This window comes from Triturus cristatus, chromosome 1_2 (assembly GCF_964204655.1).
Source record: "Triturus cristatus chromosome 1_2, aTriCri1.1, whole genome shotgun sequence".
Taxonomy (NCBI): Eukaryota; Metazoa; Chordata; class Amphibia; order Caudata; family Salamandridae; genus Triturus; species Triturus cristatus.
The window spans coordinates 287115343-287138702 of NC_140580.1; the positions used below are offsets into that span (position 1 = coordinate 287115343).

General features: G+C 47.3%; 1 protein-coding gene across 1 annotated transcript in view; it reads right to left on the reverse strand.

Moving 5' to 3' along the window:
* The window catches only part of LOC146867181 (beta-microseminoprotein-like), an 88461-nt gene that overhangs the window by 23262 nt on the left and 41839 nt on the right, over positions 1-23360 (reverse strand). The gene's annotated exons all lie outside the window — the stretch shown is intronic.

The window sequence follows — 23360 nt, forward strand, 5'->3', positions numbered from 1 at the left end:
CAGGGAAGGGAGCCATTGGTCCCTACCTTTTACCTACCTGTAACGCCCCCCTGAACCTTGCTTTCTCAGACAAGAAGAAACTACAAGAGAAGAAGAAGAAGGACTGAACAGCTCTGCAGAAGCTAACAAGAGGGAGACGCCAACTGACTGGCTGTGGTGTGTCCTGCAGCCAGCAACCTCAAAAACCCCAGGGGACCTGCCTGCCGTCAACCTTAAATACTATGTCTCCCGTGAACACCGTATTTGTTCATCTGCAACCTATGGCTCCGGTCGGACTCTTTGGATCCGCCACACTCCACCTGACATCCAGGGCCCGAGCTCGAGTGGGCAAACACCATGAAGAGGTCCCGCTGGCTATCCTAACCTGAGATCCAGCGACCCCTGACAAGCCTCCAGCCGATGCCTGCAGCCTAAATCCGGAAGGTCCCCCCAACGGCGACGAGGAGTTGGTAAGAAGATCCAGCCCCATAAGGCACCCCTGCACCCGATGTCCCACGACCTTGGGTGGCCAAACCAATGGTGCCTAACAAACCCCTAACTACCCAACTTGCCTCTTGAAGTGGTGGTCGCACCCAGAAGACCTTCGTCCTCAAGCCTGTAGTGCCTTTGCAAACCGGAGGCTCCCCATAGCAAGCAACAGGGCATCCGATGTCGAAACTGCACCCTACACACGGCCGCTCTAGTGCCGCTGAGGGTGCACCTTTGGTGCTACTTTGTTTCCCCATTTTCCCTGAGCTAAAGTCCAGGAGCTTTGCTCCCACAACCAAGTGGCCTGCTTGTCAGCAGCCACCAACCGGAGGCCCCCTTTCCCTCATTGGATAACATTGGGCCGCAGCACTCTGCACCCGGCTGCTCTAGTGCCGCTGAGGGTGTAACTAGAGTGCATCCTTGACCCTGGGGGACCCCTGAGTCTACCCCCAGAACCCCAACTCCCACTACCAAATACTTACCTCAAAACCAATAACACTATTTTCCTCCTTAGGATAACATTGACTGTTTTTCTGTGAAAAGTTTTTGTGTGGAGTGTGAAAACCTAAAGAAATTCTTTAAACTTGTACTGTTTAACAAAAACGATTTTACTTACCTGTTTACAGGAAATGTCCCAGAGTAGTATCCAGGTATACTACTCTGAGTAAGAAATGTAATCCAAAAGTAACGTACCTGTAATCTTACTGTAAATCCCATTCATTGTATATGTACTGTATTCTGAAAAGCATTGCATTATCGGTAACACCACTGTAATCAAATCAAAGTAGATTTACAATTGCAATCCAAATTGTGTTACAATATGTATGTTTACTGCAAAGTACTTATCACTTACCTGTGCCAGGCATGCTTGGTTCTAGGAAATAAAATAACTAAAAGAATATTTTTATATAAAAACAATTGGTCTGAAGTTCAGTCTTTGAGTGTGTGAATTCATTTGCTGATCGAGTTTGTACAACAAAGGCTTAACACTGTCCTCTGTCTGATACTGCCTTACTGTTTGACCACACTACCACAAATAGAAAATGAGTGATATCTAACTTTACCTCTGCCTACATTTGGGGTTCCACTGGACTCTGTGCACACTATACCTCATTTTGGTATAGTATATACAGAGCCAGCTTCCTACAATTAATCCCCCATTTTCTCGGTCCGTTTTCTTAACGTTTAGATTAGGGACACTGTCCATAGCTAGTTTTACTGGCACCTGCAAAGTGCCCCTATATTTAATTACAAACAATGTCTTGCATACAATGATGCTATTGAAACAGAGGAACACCTTCTATCCTTTTGCCTAGCATAGATGAAGCAAAGGAAATGCTGGATACTCCCCCTCTGCAGAGTTTTGGGAGTCCGCCATTACAGAATTGCCCTAATGATATGCAAATACGAAACTGGAATGTCTATAGTCTTTTCTGTTGCAAAGTAACTTGAATCAATCTGGTACATGAGCAAAGAATAGTCAGCCAGGCCCAACAGACAAACGTAATCAACTAAGAGATGCCACAGGAGGGGGGCGCTAGAGGGCGCACAGCGAGATGGCTGCATGTTAGTGCTGCTTTGCCGGCCAGAACAAATATCTGACCGAAAATGTTGCATTTGGCGAACAAGGACCTAATGTAGGCATGACTCACAAAATCGGAAAATCGCCGCTAGTAGCTGAGCCTATTGCCAAGCAAAATGGAGCAGAAATGCTTTAGAAACTCACGCTGTAAATCTAGCGATCCGAATATCTGGCTAAGTCAAAATGGAGGCGCGCTACGCTGCATGAATGATGCCGGAACAGATCTAATATGTGTCTGTTGATGTCCGCAACGTGGATGGACGAGTACCCCGTAACTGTCACCAATGATAGGCTGACCTGCTGGCTGCCCACCTGCGGAAGGTAAATCTGGCACACACACTCCCATGTCGCCCATATCATAAAATAAAACACGCCGCACAAACAGTTGCAGAAAATGGTGATGTGGAGTGACGGAAGATCTCCGGTGTCGGGGCGGCTCACAGCATGAAACTACCCTGACCAACATGCTGCAACCACACTGAAGTATATCATCGATGACATACAGGCAAGTGGTGCGCATATAATTGCGAAGAGAGCATGCGATAAAAATAAAAGGTACTACTTAAAACAGACATCGACACCAGTGTTGTGGAATATGTCTGTGGCATGAGCGCATAATACAGAAGCAGAAATAATCATATATGTGCCTTGATAAGCTGGCACCACTACAGTTATAGGGACTCAACGCTACAACCGGCAATGTAATGGTGACTGTACTGGGCAAAACGAAACCAGAAACCTGTGCTAAGAAAGCGCGAACGCACGGAGCCAGCCAGATCACGACTAAAAGTGAAAACAGAACAACAGATTCCTATACTCACAGGCCAGAGATAATGCCAGTATAACACGGAGTGCGTGGTGAATTCAGACGCTGCATGAATCTACTACGCAACTGTGTATGAAGCAAACATAGATACCTAGTACGGCCACTGAACAAAAAGAACTGGACGTGCACTGTTGAAAAACTCACGCAATCTGTGCTGCACAAAGATATGGTACTAACCCCTCAGTGCATATTGAAAAATATACTTACGACAATGGGCAAAACGGACAAACAGCAACCGAAAATATAGTTTGAGGCCCGCCGAGCACCCAAGACAACAACCTCACACTCTGACACTGAACTACATACGGAGCACCCCCAAGAGACGAGCATGGAACATGCTCTACAGGCCGTTGAGCAAACTTTACAAGCCATAGGCGGGAAAATGAATGCCCTTACTATCCGAGTGGATAACATGGCTGCCAAACTTGATAAACACGGTGTACGATTAGATGCCGCCAAAGAATGAAACTCTGAGGTAGAAGATATATCCGGCGCAACCGCCAAAAAATGCACAGACATGGCGAAACTACTGGGTGTTAATTTAAGATTTGGAAGCGAGATCGCGCAGGAATAACTTTTGAATTATGGGGGTTCCTGAAAGCGCAAATACTGGCCGACTTGAAACCTTTGTGGAGAGAATGCTGCGGGACGTCTTTGGGGCCAATACATTTTCACCTGTACTAATCGTGGAGCGGGTACATAGATCACCGGCACCAAAACCTCCGCCTGGAGCCCTATTACGTCCCATTACAGGCTGCATCTTGAAGTACAGAGATCGCGACGCAGCCCTACGACTTGCGCGCGAAAAACAGCAAGTCCAGTATCAAGGTAACAACATATCGTTTTACATTGTCAGTACAAACGGCACGTAAGGGCTTTGCACCGGTTAAGAAAAAACTACACGATATGGGAAAAGAATATGCCATGCTCTATCCTGCAAGACTGCGAGTTGCGCATGAAGGACAAACTAAAATTCTAGCAATTTCAAAGGCGGTACAGGAGTTCATAAAGAAAATATCCACGAGGCGTAAAACACCAGAACCGGCACATTCATCGTTAGGCACATTTTGAAGAAATAGGAGAATGGTAAAAACATGCGACAACTGTGGCAAGACTACGCTGCCGCTAACTCAGGGCAAAAACTGGACTAATAGGAGGATACGACAAGCTGTTAAAGGTAGGATCTGAGCCATGCGTTAAGATATGGACCGCCAAACAATTGTAAACAGACACTGGGACATTGCATGTTACGTGCGGTACACCTAACCCTAGCCCCATGTATCTGAACTACTGTATGGACATGTATCACACTGCATGGAATCTCAATACACGAGACTCAGTATACTAATGAATCAGTCACAACGGTCATAACATCGGGGCAGAGGGATGTGTAACATGTGTGAAACTATGTATAGCTCATGGACATGGTAGGCACCAGGACCTAGATGGCAAGTTTGTATGCTTGTACTTAGGTGCCCTACAAATTTATATGACATTTAAGCCAACTGAATAATAAGTTTCCTGGTCACATCCGCAATGCGGATGAGTACGTGGGTGCCTAGCGGCCCCCCAGAGGGTATTACCCGACACAGTTCCAATGTTACAGGTTTTGTTTAAAAGGGTATGGTTTTGGCATGATTGGGATTGGGTGGGGGGATGAAGGGACTGTTTGGATTTACAGGCAAATGCAATCAGAGTACATTACTAAATGTAATGAAGAGAAAGGATGTTATACAATATGGCAGGGATGAGAATGCACAGCCAATTCCAAACTCTCATGGAAGTAGGATACACGCACCATGGATGTACCACACAATCTGGTATGGATTGTAAAAGAGGGTTGTCACAGATCCGACTATTAACCTGGAATATAAGGGGGACTCAATAACCCAAAGAAAATAAGACAGATGTTTACATACTTAGATAGACACAGTGTCGAAATAGCCCTGTTGCAAGAATCACACTTGGCACAAAATGATAAATGCACAATAGGTAGTAGATGAGCAGATACAGTGCTCGCAGCGTCTTACACTAGAGGTGTCTTAATACTAATTAAAAAAGGGGTGCAATTTATAATAGATCATACCCACGCAGACAAACATGTACGTTATATTATTGTCATGGGACATCTACCGGGCAATCATGTAGCCCTGGTTAACGTATATGGACCAAATACAGATGATCCCGAATTCTTTATAAACATATGGAGAAAATTACGAGACTTACCAGACATGGAAATAATATGGGGTGGTGATCTTAATATCTCACTGAATGACAAACAGGATAGATCGGGCACCTCAAAAGAGTCTCACAAACAAGCAGTTAAGGTGGTAAGAGACGGCATGTCCGCATTTAAGATGGTAGATGTCTGGTGCCTGCGAAACCCGCACCTATTGGAGAGCACACATACCTCCACCATACATAACTGCTGGTCACGAATAGATTACTGGCTGATGAGGGAAATAGCTAGCACCTGGGCACAAAATATTAAACACCTGCCAAAGACACTATCAGACCACAACCCAGTACTACTCTCACTAGGACTTCCTACATACTGCCTCCATATATATGGCAATTTATTGCGAAAGCACTCCTAGATCCAGTTTACAATGCCATGATAGGGGAAGCCATAGAAGATTATTTCTGCCTGAATAAAAACTCTGTAAACAATGCTTGCCTATTGTGGGAGGCATTTAAGGCGACTATAAGAGGTGTTTTCATAAACACGACCACAGGGATACTGAGAGACATACGACAACAGTTAACTAGATGTGAAACCACGCTCAGGAAACTAGAACAGGAATATGTGCATACAAAAGATACTGCAATATATGGCACCATTAGAGAAGTTTTGTCAGAGTATCAAGAATACGCAGAGAGTGAGCTCAAATACATAACAAAAAGACAAACAGCTAGAGCATATGGTGAGGGAGGTAGATCAGGACGGGTACTGGCACAAAAAATATGTAAAGACCAACAGCCGCACACAGTACTTAAAATCAAAGATGCTCAGAGCAATCTGCACTATGACACTAAAGGTATACTAGCAGCCTTTATGGCTAGGTACGAAGAAATGTATGCATCCCGAGACACAGCCAAGACACCAGAAGTTCTAGAATATTTGGAAGACATAGCAATAGCATGGCTTTCCGATAATCAAAAGGAGTACTTAGCTCAACCAATCACGACAGAAGATGTTAGGGACGCCATAAAGACATTACCAAATGGGAAGGCCCCAGGACCAGACGGATTCACTGCGGAATTTTGTAAGGAATATGAAGAAATACTGTGCCCTTATTTAGTAGAAATGTATGGAGACACCCACGAAAAACAAATACTTCCCCCCACGCTCCGTGAAGCCATGATAATAGCCCTCTTGAAACCTGATAAAGATCCGGTTATCTGCTAATCATATAGACCATTATCCTTAATACACACAGACACTAAAATATTAGCAAAAATTATAGCCAAACGATTACAGCACCTTATGTCTAATATTATTTTACCGACCAAGCAGGTTTCATAACCAACGGATCCACGGCACACAATATTCGCACCCTATATGTTATGTTATTTTTTTTTTAATTTATTCAGCGCACAGCTACTCGGAAGTGTCCCGGCGCTATAAACCGCTGGGGAACCCGTCCTGGCTATCCCTGTGAGATGGTCCCTTTCTGGGTATCTCCAAGGTGAAACCAGGCATCCCCGGCGTCTGTGGGGGGCCGTTGTAGAGATGAGGCAAGCTTAATGCCCAGAGTTGCCAAGTGTGTTTCTGGTTAGAGTAGGTACCGAGGCGAGAATTATCGAGTCCGTTTTGATCCTGGTCCACAACCCTGCGGCGTCAGGAATTGAACCCTGGTCCCTGGCCGATTCTCTGCTTACGGATCTGCCGCCTCTAACCAGTGAGCCACACCTCTCCAATGCCTCTATATGCCTTGTCACCAGCTGAATCCAGAGTTGGAGGCGGCGGCAGTCCTTTTAGACGCTGCCAAAGCGTTTGATTCTGTTAGTGGGTATACCTATTTACTGTGTTACAAAAAATGGGAATGCCGCCCAAGCCTACTACAGTGGATCAAGATTCTATATACCAAACTGATAGCATGAATAAATGTAAATAAGCAGATATCAGACACGATACACATAAAGTGGGGAACAAGACAGGGATGCCCACTGTCACCCCTATTATTTGCAATTGCGTTGGAGCCCCTAGTGTGTAAGATTAGACAACAGCACAAAACCAAAGCGTTGCAGTTTCTTCAACGTCCTATAAACATCTCCCTCTGTGTAGATGACATGGTATTATACGTCCGCAAGCCAAAGGAGAATTTACTTCCACTACTGAGGGAATATATCAAATTTGGACACCATTCGGGCTTCCGAATAAACTTGTGTTAATCCACTATAATCCTGTTAACAGAAATTATCAAACCACATTTAATAGAATTCCCGCTAGAATGGCAAGAAGGTGTTGTAAAATACCTGGGAGTGTGGTATCATAGAGACCCGGAGACAGTAATAAGAGTAAATTATGGAACAGCCATAACGAAATTAGAAGAACAAGTCGATAGATGGATCCATCTACCAATATCCCTGGCAGACAGAATAGCCATTGTTAAGATGGTGGTCCTTCCTAAATTTCTTTCTTTATTTAATAATATCCCCATACCCCCCTCCCCTCCCCCCCCAGCGCTAGTTTTCCAGAAACTGACCACAAGTATAACATGGCCCATATGAGCAGGCACGTATAAATTAAAGAACACTAACACTCCCCTCTCCAAAAGGAGGATTTGCGGGGCCTGATTTTTTACTCTACTATCTTTGCGGACAGGCACAATACGCACACTATTGGTTTCATCCAGTGCGCTATATGACACATGTAGCGGTGGAAGATGGAGATGCCCACCCCATCCCCCTAAGTAGCATATTGACATACAAACGCACGCATATAGCCAAGAACGAAATAAATACCATACGTACCACGAATCTAGCATGGCAGCGCATGGGAACACTAGCAAATAAACAACCATTACAATGCCATTGCGGCAACACCCTGCTATTTCTATATCACAAGACGGGGACGGAATGTCTATGCTACAACAAGTTGGGATAGATACGATGGGTGATCTATATAAGAATGGCAGATTCATTGACACTAATGACCTAAATTACGTCAGTAATCAAACCATATTTTTTAAGTTTGCATATCATAGATTAAAAGGAGCGGTGAAAAATCTGTATCCCGGATTTCCCAATGAACCGCCCACACTAATGGCATTGCAAATGATTATCACCAACTCAAATAATGCACACCTGGTATCAAAACTATATAAATTATTGCAAGAAGATATAGCGGGGAACACTAGAATGGCATGGGAAAGATGGAATGTCCATCTGGAGGCACCGTTAAACAAAACAGACTGGCAAACTTGTTGTGCACTGACTGAAATGCTCACCCCTAACGGAAACCTGCGTATGATACATTACAAATATTTACATCAAACATATCAAAACTGCAGAAATGTGGGCTTAGAACTGACGCCCACTGCCGAAGATGTGGGGAGGACAACACCGACTTTATCCACCTAGCATGGACCTGCTCCAAAGTTAGGGAATACTGGGAGGAGGTAACTGTAATGCTAGGCAAAGTGTTAAAGTCTACTATTGATTGTACAATACAAAGATGCCTATTGGGCCTTGTGAAACATTTGTGCTCTGCCAAGAGGAAGTTATGTACTATAGCGTTATTATTGGCGAAGAGAAGAATATCTATGTGCTGCGATAGTAAGAAATGCCCCAGCAGTAAAGATTGGATACAAGATATGGTGTATTGTAACATTGAGAACATATGAAGAAGCACTCCCAACAAACTCCAAACCTCAAGATTACTGGGCACCCCTGACAGACTATTTGCAGACCCAGCCAGATGCGTCGAGAATTTCTGCTGTATGACTATCTATGCACTGATTGAAAGAAAAACGCATAAATACTGTACTGTAATATGTAAAACAGATATATAGGTCTCTTGCAATGTTGAGACGAGAGACACTACGGCCTTAAGTGTACATTTGTTTTTTGTTGTATGCAGTGTATGGAATGTAATCAAAATAACAAAACATTTTTTTTTAAAAGAGATGCAACAGGATTGTGATCAGACAATATTGTTTAAGTAATGGCATGACTGTATTTTACCATCATTGTAAAAGCTTAACTTATGGATAATTGTCCTGTAATGATGCACTTTACCAATGATTTAGGTGCCGATTACGATCCTGGAAAAAAATTCCCCGTCCGACTCGTATCAGGTCTTTTTACCGTACGAATCGTACAAGTGCCGTACAAACTGCCAAGTACGATTCGCATGGGAAAAAGACCATACGAATGGCATTGGGAATTATTCCCCACACGTCCTCGGGTCGGAAAATGTGTCCGACACATCCTCGGACGATTTACCGTACAAATGTGAAAAGTGAAGTCCGACCGCGCTAGTACGATCCATCCCGTGCGTCCGATGTTACAACCGGATGGAAAAAACACCGTCCGCACCGAACTCCCATAGCAACCATGGAGACATGTGCCTGCATACGCGCCGTACCCCCCCAGCCCCCGTGAGTACGCGCCGTACCCCCCCCAGCCCCCGTGAGTACGCGCCGTACCCCCCCAGCCCCCGTGAGTACGCGCCGACCCCCCCGTGTATGTATGGAGCGTACCCCCGTGTACGTACGAGTCGTACCCCCGTGTATGTACGGTGCGTACCCCCTGTGTATGTATGGAGCGTACCCCCCCGTGTACGTACGAGTCGTACCCCCGTGTATGTACGGTGCGTACCCCCCCGTGTATGTATGGAGCGTACCCCCCGTGTACGTATGAGTCGTACCCCCGTGTATGTACGGTGCGTACCCCCAGCGCTACACGCTGGGGGTACGCACCGTACATACACGGGGGTACGACTCGTACGTACACGGGGGGGTATGCTCCATACATACACGGGGGGGGTACGCTCCATACATACACGGGGGGTACGCTCCATACATACACGGGGGTATGACTCGTACGTACATGGGGGGGTACGCTCCATACATACACGGGGGTACGCTCCATACATACATGGGGGGTACGCTCCATACATACACGGGGGTACGCTCCATACATACACGGGGTACGCTCCATGCATACACGGGGGGGGTACGACTCGTACGTACACGGGGGGTACGCTCCATGCATACACGGGGGGGTCGGCGCGTACATACGGGAGCTGGGGGGGGTACGGCGCGTACTCACAGGGGCTGGGGGGGTGTTCGGCGCGTACCGGGCCCCCAATTCCACTCGCATCGCGGCATACTTCGCTTTTCCGGCACTTTTTGGGTGCCGTAAGAATATTGCCGTCCGGACCGCTGTCGGTTCGAATCGTACTTCCTGGTTCGTGAAACGCTGCCTGAGGGCGTCCCGACGTCACGTTGGCGCTTTCCCCGGATCACATTTGTATGTATCTTTTCGTCGGTCGGTGTTTTGTACGACTCGTACGGAAATGGTGTTTCCGTGCGAATCGTACTTGCATGTTTGTAATGTTTTACAACCGGTTTTTACAGGATCGTAATTGGCACCTAAGTCTCTACTAAAAATCAAATAGGATTTACATTTTTAGCAGTTCTAGAATATTACCCCATTCAATGTTTGTACTCAACGGAAGCCTGATCCTTTTGTTTTATTGAAAAATTGTTGCATAATGTATTGTTGTCTATCTACGAGTATTAAATATGTAAATGTTTAAATGTCTAGGGGTTGTATCTGAAATGACAATACATTTTGACTTTTGACAGAACGTCTAGTTCATGTTGCATATGTACCTCTATAATTGATCTGTAAAAAGAAATATACCTTTTATTGCTATTGAGGTACCAAAGTCACTAACATCTTCAATGGCAGATTCAGGTGTGCAGTTTACGGAGTCACACGGCTTCAGTCATGTACAACAAAGCAGTATTTAACATGCGACTCGTATGGTCCTTGGGTGCAGAAGAATAAGCACAAATGCAGGATGCAAACACAACAGGCCTCACACAATCATTGGTGGTAGGAGAAGTGTTGCAATGCAGCACAATGGACCACAGTGTCATTGTGTACAGCAGACGAAGTGTAGCAATGTAGGTTACAGGCACACTGTGCCTTACACTACCATCTGTTGGAGGAGAGGTTCTCAATGAGTGGCTGCAGGACCAAACATGTTGGCTTTGGCCACAACTTACAGGGGCAGCGCACGTCTGGTTGGGCAAAGGTTTAATTCTCCCTGTCTTGGCAGGCACAGCATTTCTGACTTTCTGATCCATACCTCATGCTCCCATACTCTGAAGATGCTGAAGAAGATTTTAAAATGGCTCCCAATGAGCACCTGGGAAACCGTGATGTACACTCTGGTCACAAGCAGGCTGGACTATAGGAACACCTTTTACATTGGAATTGCATCTGCTTTCAAAAACCATCCAGACACTTCCGCTAGTCCTGACTCCTTTTTGCACAAATCCCACGCACACGGAAACCCACATCTGGCGGTCAGGCCTTCTACTACATCGCTCCTAAAGCATGGAATGACCTGCCTGTGCACATAAGAGCCTCCTCCTCAAGAAACTGAAGACCTGGCCTTTTCCAATTAGTCCCACTAGGCTTTAGGTGTGCCTAGACTTACACCTGCACAGTGCCAGAATACCCTCCCGGGTTAGAGTGCGCTTTAGAAATCTGCATAAAATAACATAACAATACCAGCAAGATTATGAGCTTTAAATGTCGGCTCTACCTCCACAGGTTTACAAGTTGGCTTAAATCCAAAAGTCCGCTCATCTTTAAATCTAGCCCCAAGCTTTTTTGAGTGAACTAATAAATTTACAACACATTTTCTTTCAGCATGCATTTGCTCCGTGGCAACCAGTTTCATGGAAAATGGCATTCTGACATTGAGTCCTGTCTTTCAGATGACTTTTCTCCATTAGGGCAAAAAACAGGATATGTGGTAGGGCAGGCAGCCCCTTTCAATGTAAGAGGTGTTCGGTCAATTTTGGCCTTGTCTTGTGGCAATTTCTTTCTGTAGGTGATGCACTAGCAAAGTAACAGACAGGTTTGGCTCAGACCCAGTCAACAAAACGCTTTTTGTTTGCCTTCCTTCAAACAAAACGAATGGGCTTTACAAAGAATTCTAGAGGAAGGCCACATCTAACGAGCGGCTTGCAGTGTAGGGTGAATTGCAAGTAGAGGGGAGACAGTAAACGCTAACTTCCACTAATCCTATAAACCACTTTACAGCCGCAGGGGCAACAAACCTGCAGGTGGGACCCGCATGTATCATATTATTCTCATATAAGCTTCACATACAATCAGGAGAAATGAGGAGGCTCAGTAGGCAGTCTGCCTACACTGTTTCAGATAAAAAGAATTGTGCTTCAAGACTGTAATCAGCTGCCACCTACCATTAGAAGTGTCATTGCCTCGTCATGAGAGGAGTATCCACCCATGTTAAAAGGAGTACCTCTTTGGATAGATCTCAATCGTCCTAAAAAAATGTAGCACTCTGTTAATGAGCACCACGCTGTAATCATATAAACCACTTGTCACGAGACTCGTAACTCAGGTCTCCCACCCAAGAAAATAAAACAGGTGTGTCAGGATGATAAAAAGAGGCTGTCACATGGATCCATTTAGTTGGGACAGTTAGGGTCATATTTGCAAAAAATGTCGGAGCGCCATGCTACGCCAAATTTGTCAACGCCTCACTGACATTTCTTAAACCCAGGGATGCTCAGTAGTCACAAGAATATAGTGCACCCCTGTGTTTCCCTTAGCGCTGGAGCAAAAAAAGCTGCCTAGCGCAGCGCAAGCGCAGGCACCGTGCCGCCATGTGGCAAGGGTGCCTGTGCTGCAGGGGCAATTGTTTATGTGCAGGAAGAACAGAATGCAGCACACATAGAAAGAGCAAAAAAACGAGGAGAAATTAATCATTTTTCCTTGTATTGCCATTCAAAGACAAAGTATTACCTGGTGTTTGTTTTTGGCGCTACCTCAGCTTTGCAAATCTGGGGCAGCGTCAAAAAGCAAAGGGTGTTGAGGTGGAATGCCCACTGCAGCACCCAGTGCACGCCCTTTGCCGCAGAGGACTGCGGCAGAAAGGGGCATATTTACAAGGTTTTGTTCAGCCGCATTAAGTGTCTTAGCACTACCTTGTAAATACGAGAATTGGCGCTACGCCAAGGGAGCATCAACAAAGTGACGCTCGGTGGTGATAGGGACTTGTACATATGCCCCTTAGGGCCATATGTATGAAAATGCCCATTTGCGATTCTCAAATACCGATTTTTTGCGAATTGCTACTTGAGAATCGCAAAACCCTATCTATGTAGGATTTGCAATAAATTTTGTGAATCCTACATATTCCTTGATTGTGAATCGCAAATTGCGATTCGCAATTAACGAATACCTTCCCATTCATTCCTATGGGCCTAGAGGCCTATAGGGAGGAATGGGAAGACATTCTCAATATGCGATTCCCAATTAGAGAATCGCAAATTGTGAATGCAATTTCAAGGGTGCCAAGGTATTAATAGGACACCCTGTTGCACCCCTGAAATGAGCATGGGTGCAGATGTGGCGCACATACATGCCCTAAGGGCATGAATGTGAGTCACATGGCACTTTGAAAAGTGCATAAAAGTGCATTTTTCGAAGAAATCGCAAATTACCACCAACTTGAAGTTGGTGGTAATTTGCGATTCCTTAAGTCCAAATTGCACTTTTTCTGTGCTTTTTACATTGCATTTAAGGAATCGCAATTTGCGATTCCTTAAAAGCAATCGCACAATAGGGAATCGCGAAATTTCTGATTCCTTATTTTGCGAGGGATGGTTTGTGTCATACATATGACACTGCTGTTTTGCGATCGCAAACGCCGAAATTCTGCGAATTTCGGCGTTTGCAATCGCAAAATTGCATTTCATACATATGACCCTAAGTCCCCTAAAGTGAACAAAATACACAGAATGCATCCTTACTCTTTTATATTCCTTCTGAACCCCCATGGGAAGGGAGGCACAATTGAGGAAACAGATACATGTGGTTTGGATTCCTTTCTAAGTGATTCTTACTTGTAGTTTATTTCAGACCCTTGTTACTCTTATAGCGCTGAGCCATGAGAATTTCGAAACCCCATAAATAGTTTTAACTCGTATCAATAAACAGAATATTAAATACCCAGAGTAAATTTGTTGACTCTATTTCGAACAGGCTATTGAACAAGAACAGCCCAGAGGAGTATTGCAAAGATGCTTTGAAGAAGTTGGATAAAACAATATTATACTTGGACTCCTGGCTGCCCTTTTGATTGAGGGCCAGGCATACTGATGGACAACCAGGCTTCTTGGGCAAATATTACGTGCTCCATAATTTCCTAGTTTTGCTTCTTTTTAATGGGCCCTCACAACAGGCTCCTTGGGTTCTCTCTTCCAGTGGTCCCCTTTCTCCCAACAGTTTCAGCATTTCTCTAGCTATCCTATTGGGCTTCCCAACTAAATTTCCCATTTAGAGTGAATTCTATGCTGAGGATATGCACCTTTTCATCAAATTATTCCCGATCCTTGGGTCCTTTGCATTAACTCACTTGCTTTAAGCAGGGATATGTTTGGATGTAAAATAGATAACTGCAGCAAAAGACTCAACATACCTTCTTTGGACTAACAGAGAGCTTGACTTTCCAGCCTCTTCAGCCTCCTCTGCTCTTTCCTGTCTCTCTCGAAGATATTCCTAGGGTAATAAATCTGAGAGTTCTATTTGACCATAATATGCCTATCAAGTATCTACGCCGAAGGAGGGGCTGTAGTTCAAAGGCGGTGCACCCACTGGACACACAAAGTCCATAACAGCCTTTCTTGACCTGAAAAGTCAAGCCTTGGTGATAGGGGCATAAATCTTTTTTTGAATCAATTACTGCAGCTCATCCTGTTTCTGCCTCCAAGTTACACTTATCTAGCACCTACAATGGGTGCAGCAGTTCGTAGTTTGATGGTCACTTAGTTCAGAACAATACTCCATGCATCAAATTCCTGAAGGGGGTCTTCACTGGCTTCCTCCTGGACGTCACAAGGATTACCTTTAAACTAACCCTACTGGCTGCGCAATGTTTTCAGAATTATATCCCCTCTCTGTTTCTGAGATATATTCCTTCCTAAGCCCTGTGCTGCTCTACTGTTTACCTTGTGTCGTTTCCTAGGTTTCGCAGATACCCGGCTGGTGGGCATTCCTTTCCTGTGATCACAGCCAGGCATGGAATGCCCTTCCTCCCTCCATCCTCCCTGAGCCACAATGTCTTAAATTCCGCAGCTTTTTAAGAACAGCTCTGTTTCACTAGTCTTTGTTCTGATACCTTCTCGTCTTACATTATTAGCGCCAGGACACCTTCAGGTGATCAGGCGCTTTACAAATCAGATAACACAACATAACACAACACAACATGCATTAACCTTGCATCATCTGCCAGCTCTGGGCTAGAGATTCTCTGATTCGCAGGTACTAAGGAACAGACATCTGACTCTTCAGGTCCTCCCATCCTTTAACCATCCATGCAAGAAGACTGATGAACTTATTCCTCATTTAATCATATGAACTCACTCCTACAGTTTCAGAAAGATATATTTGTGGGGGGGAATCTATTGTGGGAACTCTCTTTTCTGATTCCTTCCTTCCCATCGCTACCACGCACTTAAAAGCAGCGCTCTTCACATTTTCTAAAGAAATTTTATTAGGAACGCCCAGATTGAACAATTTATTTTCACACAATTCTTTCAAATCTGCCAGTAAGCAACATAATTAGCCATTCAAACGTTACAATTATGTTTACGTATCCCTTTTAAAATTGCACTCAGTTACGATTGCGAACATGCTATTAGCGGCCTGGTCTCCCTGAAGTGTAAAAGTATCCACAGTGTGATCTGAAAGGGGGGAGAGACCTTCCCCCCACACCTACACACACCTGGCATGAGTGACACAAGATGCTGCTGACGGCTCGTCATAGGGTGGCTCTCTGCCATTCTGCTTTTTACCTTACAGCACATCACTGCTTTTAGAATGATGCTCCTCTCGAAGCGTGCTTGGTGCCCCTCTGAGGTCAGTTCATGCCCCTGAGGAGGGGGGGGCAACGCCCCGCCCTCCTACGGTATAAAGTCTTCTGCTTTAGAGGAACACAAGGAGACTCATCGGCTTATCTAGTGCAGCGCGCTAGAAAAATTCAATCTGGCACTAGAAGCAGCGACAGCATTCCTTCTGGACATCATGAAATGAAGGGCGCCACCCCCCTAAGGGGCATGGCGCCGTTAGAGGCAGCAAAAGCGCCGACAGACGAGAACATCCCTTCCGGGTCACATAACCCGGAAGGGGGTCGGGGCTAAGGAGCCGAAAGCGGAAGGGCTCAAAGGGGAGTAAGGCAGGCGACCCGGAAGCGGTCTTGTGGCGCGAGGCTTGAAAAGCCTACGAACTCGGAGACGCCCCCTCTTTTGTCTTCTCGCTTGCCAGGGTCGGAGGTCGCAGTCAAGTTGCAGCGGTGATTACGGGGCCCACGAGCGACGCTTCTTCGTCGAGGCTCCAACCGGCTGCGTGGACAGGTGAGAAGGCCTCACAGTGTACAAAATGCGATTTTAAAATGGTTTTAGAATACGATTTAAATGACGTTTTTAGTATTTAGAAGTGCCCCGGGTATGCGGCGGCAGAGCCGAGCGCGTTAGTTGGGCGGAGCGTTTTTAATTAGAAGCGGAGCGTCTTAGCCGTTGCCTCTCTTGCGCGCCCGCGTTTCTCACCAGTGGAGGTAGTTGAGTGGTAGAGCGCATGCCTTGCATGTATGAGGCCCCGGGTTTAATCCCTGACATCTCCAATACTTTTGGTTACTGAATCACGGTTGTTTTTTTTTATTTATTATCGTTTCCGAATTTGTGCCCCTGTTATGCCTTTGTTCGTGCCTCGGTGTACACAGCTAGTGACCTCAGTACTTGTTCCGCATGCTCTTTTCACTTTCTCGTGCCGGGGGAGAGGATGTGGTCCGTCGGCTGCGCTGCCGCCCCTGGTCCGGGGAACGAGGGTTCGGGCCTCGGGGTCGCGTCCACGTCATGTGATTATAGATTAGGTGATTGAATCTCCCAGTGCCTGCTTGCGTGTGGAAAGATGCGGTGCTGTGTGGGGCGCTCCAATGCCATCGGGTCGAGTTCGCGCTATATAAATATGCATTTAAAAAAAAAAAAAACTTGCACAGCAAAGCAGATTGTATAGGGGCAGTTCTCAGGGCTCATGAGTGCTTTAAGAGTTAGGTTCTTGATTCGTCTGAGTGCTACCACAATTTCAATGGAACTGTATATAATATGTACTTTAAGTAATGCAATGTGTTATAGAAGGTGCTATTTACACAACATAATTTATTGCTTGACGCTAGTGGCCAGTGTAATCGGTAGGACTTAAAAGAGGACGTCTAATCTGGAACGTTAGATGCAGCACTGCGGGGGTCAGTTGTCTGAGAGTATCACATGAGTGAGAGCCTTGGTGGTCTTAGGGTACGCCATATGCGAGGCCCCAGGAAGCGCGCACGCGGCAGTTCTTAACACAAGAGTGTTTCAACATTATACCGGACGGTTGCAGGACACACTGGGCATCATTATGGGGTGTAACTAACTTTTCTATTTCTCATTAAGTGCAGAATGCCGCCAAAACGGTCAACGAAGGGCAAAGGGGCCCAGGCCAAAAAGGACGAGTTTATGGCGCTGACGGAGCTGCTGGAGGTCACAAAAGAAAAAGGAGTCGAGTGGGCGCTGATGAAATTAAAGGAAGGGGCAGGGACGGCCGCCCAGGAGGATTCAGGACGGGGCAAGCGAGCCCGGCGCACACCAGAAAGATTTAAAGAAACATCAGGAGGAAAGCGTCCCAGAGTTGGGGTTTCTCAGGCTACATCGTCAGGTGAGAAGGGAGCTATAGAGTCAATAGACTTGGTTACGAACTTTGCGCAAGATGCTATAGTCGCTCCCACAGATACAAGCGGAGGCCCCAACTCGCTGAATAATGCGTCGCCAGCGGGCGTGACACCCGGCTTAAATGCGGAAGCACCCGGGGCTCAGACAGTTCCGCCACCAGTGGTCGCTCATCCTGGCAGCGGCATTGCACAAGTGTGGGTTCAGTCGGGGGTTTAGCGCAATCCCCAGGTGTAATGGCAACAACATCGACCGGCCAGGCCTTTAACAATTGCCCTGCGAGCACGATGGCCCTCCCACCGGCTTACCAAGGTTTTCCGGGGGCGGTGGTTACCGGGCAATTCCCAGGCAGGGTGACGCCAGCGCCGCAAGGGCCACCGGTCAGCAGTGGCCCTACAGTCGCAGGGGCAACAGGTAACACAGTGCAAGGGGCGGTGGGGCCGGGTGTGATGGGGCAGCCTGCACTCGCTTACAGTCCCTTGATCTACGGTTCAGCCTCCATGGCTCTATCGCCCTCTGCGGGCATCACATGGCACGTGCCCCTGGACACCAAAGAGAAGATACTAAAGGGAGAGTACGTAGACGTATTCGACCTCATTAATGCCGGGGTTGTCCCAGGTAAAACCAGGGTAGGAAAGGAGGGGGATTACAAGCAAAAGAGGGCATGGGTGGAATGGTCGATAAAGAATTGGATCACAGGTTTTGCCATTTATGCGGCCATCATGGCAGAAAGGTACCCCGCGGTGGCACCCCAGTTGTTTAGTTATATTTCCCTGATTCATGGGGCGGCTTCCGAATTCCCGGGGACGGGGTGGTTACATTATGACACTAAGTTCCGCCAAATGAAGGCAGTGCGCCCTGAGATAGCTTGGGACCAACGTGAAATTAATGTGTGGCATGCGGTGTTTTATTCTACGGTCCCCACGAACAAGATTAGTTACCCGAGCCAGAATCAGTCCTTTCGGAGTGACAGACGTGCAGGGGATAAGAAACAGGCCTGCTGGCAGTACAACAAGAACGAGTGTACCAGGGGCGCTACATGCAGATACAAGCACTGTTGCTCCTTTTGCGGGGGTCCTTCCCACCCAGAAACCAGATGCTTCAAGAAATCAGGAAAACCAAGAGACCAACCGCCCCACAATGCGACCAAAGGTCGGCCCTCTCAACCATCCGAGAAACCTGCCAACTCCCATTAGGACTCATGTACTGACACACCTCCTTAGCAAATATGGTAAAACGAAAGAGGCGCAGTTTTTGCATGATGGTTTTATGTCTTGTTTCCGCATCCCTTCATCGGCCACCCCCTCCAGTGTTCCGCCGCGCAACCAAAATTCAGTGCTGCAGAACATGGAGGCGGCGGATCAAAAAATCAGGAAAGAAATAGCCTTGGGGAGGGTGGCGGGACCTTTCAAACAGTGCCCGAAGCCCGATCTTATATGCTCACCCCTAGGTCTAGTGCCCAAAAAAGAGGCAGGTAAATTTCGTTTGATTCACAATTTGTCCAGCCCCTCAGGTCTTTCTGTTAATGACAAGCTCGACCCAGATCTATGTACGGTGCGCTATACAACATTTGATACCGCTATACAAAAACTGCAGGCACTGGGTGGTGGAGCCTTAATGGCTAAGTCAGATATCGAGTCAGCTTTTCGACTATTACCAGTTCATCCTGAAGATACAAAGTTCTTGGGTTTCACGTTCAAGGGCGAATTTTTCATTGATCTCTGCATGCCCATGGGGTGCTCTATCGCTTGTGCTGTATTCGAGACTTTCGCCAGGTTCTTAGAATGGGCAGTTCAGCATTTCCTGACATCAGTTACTTCTTATGGGGTGGTACATTACTTAGACGACTTCTTGTTTATGGGCCCTCAGGGGTGTCAGTCTTGCAGACAGGCCTTGCTGGCTTTCCAGCACTTGACCAAAGCATTGGGCGTGCCGCTTTGCGCAGAGAAGACAGAAGGGCCTACTACGTGTTTGACATTCCTGGGCATTGAAATCGATACTAGAGAAGGGGTGTGTAGGCTTCCACAGTCTAAGGTGACTGCATTCAAGGCAGCCATCGACGCCTGCCTGGGGGCCCGGAAAGTGACACTACACCAATTGCAAGTCTTAGTGGGGCAGCTGAACTTCGCCTTGAGGGTCATACCGATGGGCCGGGCCTTCTCTAGGAGTATCGCAAGGGCGATGTCAGGGCTTCGCGCCAAACACCATCACACTAGGTTGTCAGCAGAGGTAAAGAGCGACTTGGCCATTTGGAAAGATTTCCTGCAAAACTTTAATGGGTCAGTGATATGGCAATTGCCCAGCAGTTCCAATGTTGAGCTAGAATTGTTCACAGATGCGGCAGGCAGTGTGGGTTTCGGCGCAGTGTTAGGTCCTAAATGGTGCATGCAGCACTGGCCAGAGGAGTGGGTAAGGCACGGTCTGACACGGAATATCACCTTCCTAGAACTGTTTCCAATCATTGTAGCCTTGCATGTGTGGGGAGATATCCTGGCTAATAGGCGCATCGTGTTCTGGTCTGACAGCATGTCGGTGGTGATGGCGATCAATAATCAGAGAGCGAAATGCACCTGGGTGCTGCGACTTCTAAAAGAACTAGTGGTGCAATGTTTACGGCACAATGTTTTATTCACTGCTAGGCATGTACCGGGTGTTGACAACATAGCCGCTGACGCCTTGTCCCGTTTTAAGTTGGCAGAGTTCCGCACCCAACGGCCGCAAGCAGACAGAGAGATGACGAACCTCCCAGCGGGGCTATGGAAGCTTGGTGCCCCACTGCCACTGAATTGATAACTGCGTCCCTGGCCCCCAAGACCAAATGTATGTATGAGAGGTCTTGGCAGTTATATCAAGGGTACTTAAATGGGGAGGGGTTAGCGGAAGTGTTCTCGCCTTCGAGTGTGTTGGGGTTCATAGTACACCAAAGAGCCAACGGGAAGTCAGTAGCAATGATGAGGAGACAATTAGCGGCAATAGCTTTGTTTGCCGGGCTAGGGGGGGCCACAGACCCAACAAAAGATCCCAGGGTGCGGAGAGCTATGAAGGGCTGGGAACGTCTAAACCCGGGGGTCAAGGACAGTAGGAGACCCATAGTCGTAAGCAGGTTGGTTAATATCCTGGAGATTCTGCCCAAGATTTGCTTTTCGCCATACGAAGTGCAATTATTTAAAGTAGCATATGCGCTAGCCTTTTTTGGGGCATTCAGGAATTCCGAATTGGTTCCCTCCTCTAAAGCTGACAGGGTGGGGGGTATATGGTGCGAAGACCTAATCCTGTCTGGGGAAACCTTGAGAGTCAGGGTCCGGAAATCAAAGACAGACCCCTTAGGTAAGGGCATTTGGTCCCAGCTGACGGCTGTGAACGGTGCTATATACTGTCCAGTAAGCCTGACGAGGGAGTTCCTACAAATCAGGCCTCAGGGAGGTGATGGGAGGTTCCTTTTGCACGCTGACGGGAACCCTCTCACTAGATTCCAGTTCGGCAGGGTATGCAAGCTTGCCCTGATTAGTTCGGGTGTAGACGCAACGGACTTCACGTCTCATTCTTTCCGCATTGGTGCAGCCACCACGGCGGCGGGGCTGGGGTTACCGGAAGAGACAATCAAGAGGGTAGGCCGTTGGAAATCTAGGTGCTGCGAGCGTTATGTTCGCCCGCAATTAGTTTGAGTTGTCAGCGTTGCCTCCTTTGCCTTGCATTGTCCCGCTTTGACCATGTGCCATCTTCACTACTCTAGGTACTACGACTCGGAGGGCCCAAATACGTTGGTGCGGCCACTCTTTTATTCGCAGGGTGGGACGTGCCTTCAAGAACTCACGTGAGGAGAAAAGACAGGAGTTAATCGGATTCAGCCACCATTGGGTTGGGGTAGGCGGTCAACATTTAGCGGAAGTGCCGAGCGATTTGCGGAGGGCCTTGAATAGAGGTATGCCCACCCCCGATCTACTAGTGATTCATTCTGGAGGCAACGACATGATCCCCGAGGGCAGGAGAGGGGTAAAAGAGTCCTTGTTCTCAGTCCTCGCAGCGGTCAGGAACATGTTCCCCAATACCTTATTGTTATGGTCTGAAATTATACCTAGGCAAGTTTGGGCGCGAGGGGCTCCTCCGAGGGCATTGAATAAGTCAGTAAGGAGATTGAACCAGTCAGTGGCGGAGATCTTACGGAAATCAAGCATCCGGACCATAAGACATAAACTGATACAAACCTCAAGGCCAGAACTCTATGCGTCAGATGGGGTACACCTGTCCGAGGCCGGTAATGACTTATTTTTACAGACAGTGCTAGGAGCCATCACGGAGGCTTTCGAGCGAGGGGGGGGAGGTCGAGTTGGCCAGTAAGCAACTCGCCCTGTGGCGGGGTCCTGAACAGGAGAAATGACAGGGACTCCGTTAGTAGGTGCCATTTTGACCCCAGAACAGGTCTAAAAATCATTTCATGGGCTCCGGGCTGGCGAGAGATCTGGGGCTGACCTGCTGGTGGCTCTGGATTCTCTAGCTCTACCCTGGAAGCCGTCGTTGGTCACAAGTGGTGGCAGATTATTTACCTGCGGCTCTGTTGTCCGGAGGGCGGTCAACCTAAGGAGAGCAGGCTATCTTGGTTGTGGCCTGCTGGCACAGCCCGAAGGTCAAGCAAAGGCCCCTTGGAGAGCGGGTTGTAAATATAATTTTAATGCGTGAATTTGAAGAATTTTTGGAATGCTGTGGTGTTTTAAGAAAGTGTTTTTAAAGATTATACAATAAATAAGACTGACCAATGGTAGGATTGGCCATGAAGTTTATTCAATAAAACTTACACACTGTGAAGACCAAAGCTGACTCAGGTGTCTCCTTGAGAGGGTGAGGTGAAGATGGGGCAAGTAAGGCGGGGGGCAAGTGCGCTTTGAATGCCTTCTATGAAGGGCGCCACCCCCCTAAGGGGCATGGCGCCGTTAGAGGCAGCAAAAGCGCCGACAGACGAGAACATCCCTTCCGGGTCACATAACCCGGAAGGGGGTCGGGGCTAAGGAGCCGAAAGCGGAAGGGCTCAAAGGGGAGTAAGGCAGGCGACCCGGAAGCGGTCTTGTGGCGCGAAGCTTGAAAAGCCTACGAACTCGGAGACGCCCCCTCTTTTGTCTTCTCGCTTGCCAGGGTCGGAGGTCGCAGTCAAGTTGCCCACCCACCCATCCCTGAAGCTAAGGTTTGGGGTATGCGGGGTCCTGAACAGGAGAAATGACAGGGACTCCGTTAGTAGGTGCCATTTTGACCCCAGAACAGGTCTAAAAATCATTTCATGGGCTCCGGGCTGGCGAGAGATCTGGGGCTGACCTGCTGGTGGCTCTGGATTCTCTAGCTCTACCCTGGAAGCCGTCGTTGGTCACAAGTGGTGGCAGATTATTTACCTGCGGCTCTGTTGTCCGGAGGGCGGTCAACCTAAGGAGAGCAGGCTATCTTGGTTGTGGCCTGCTGGCACAGCCCGAAGGTCAAGCAAAGGCCCCTTGGAGAGCGGGTTGTAAATATAATTTTAATG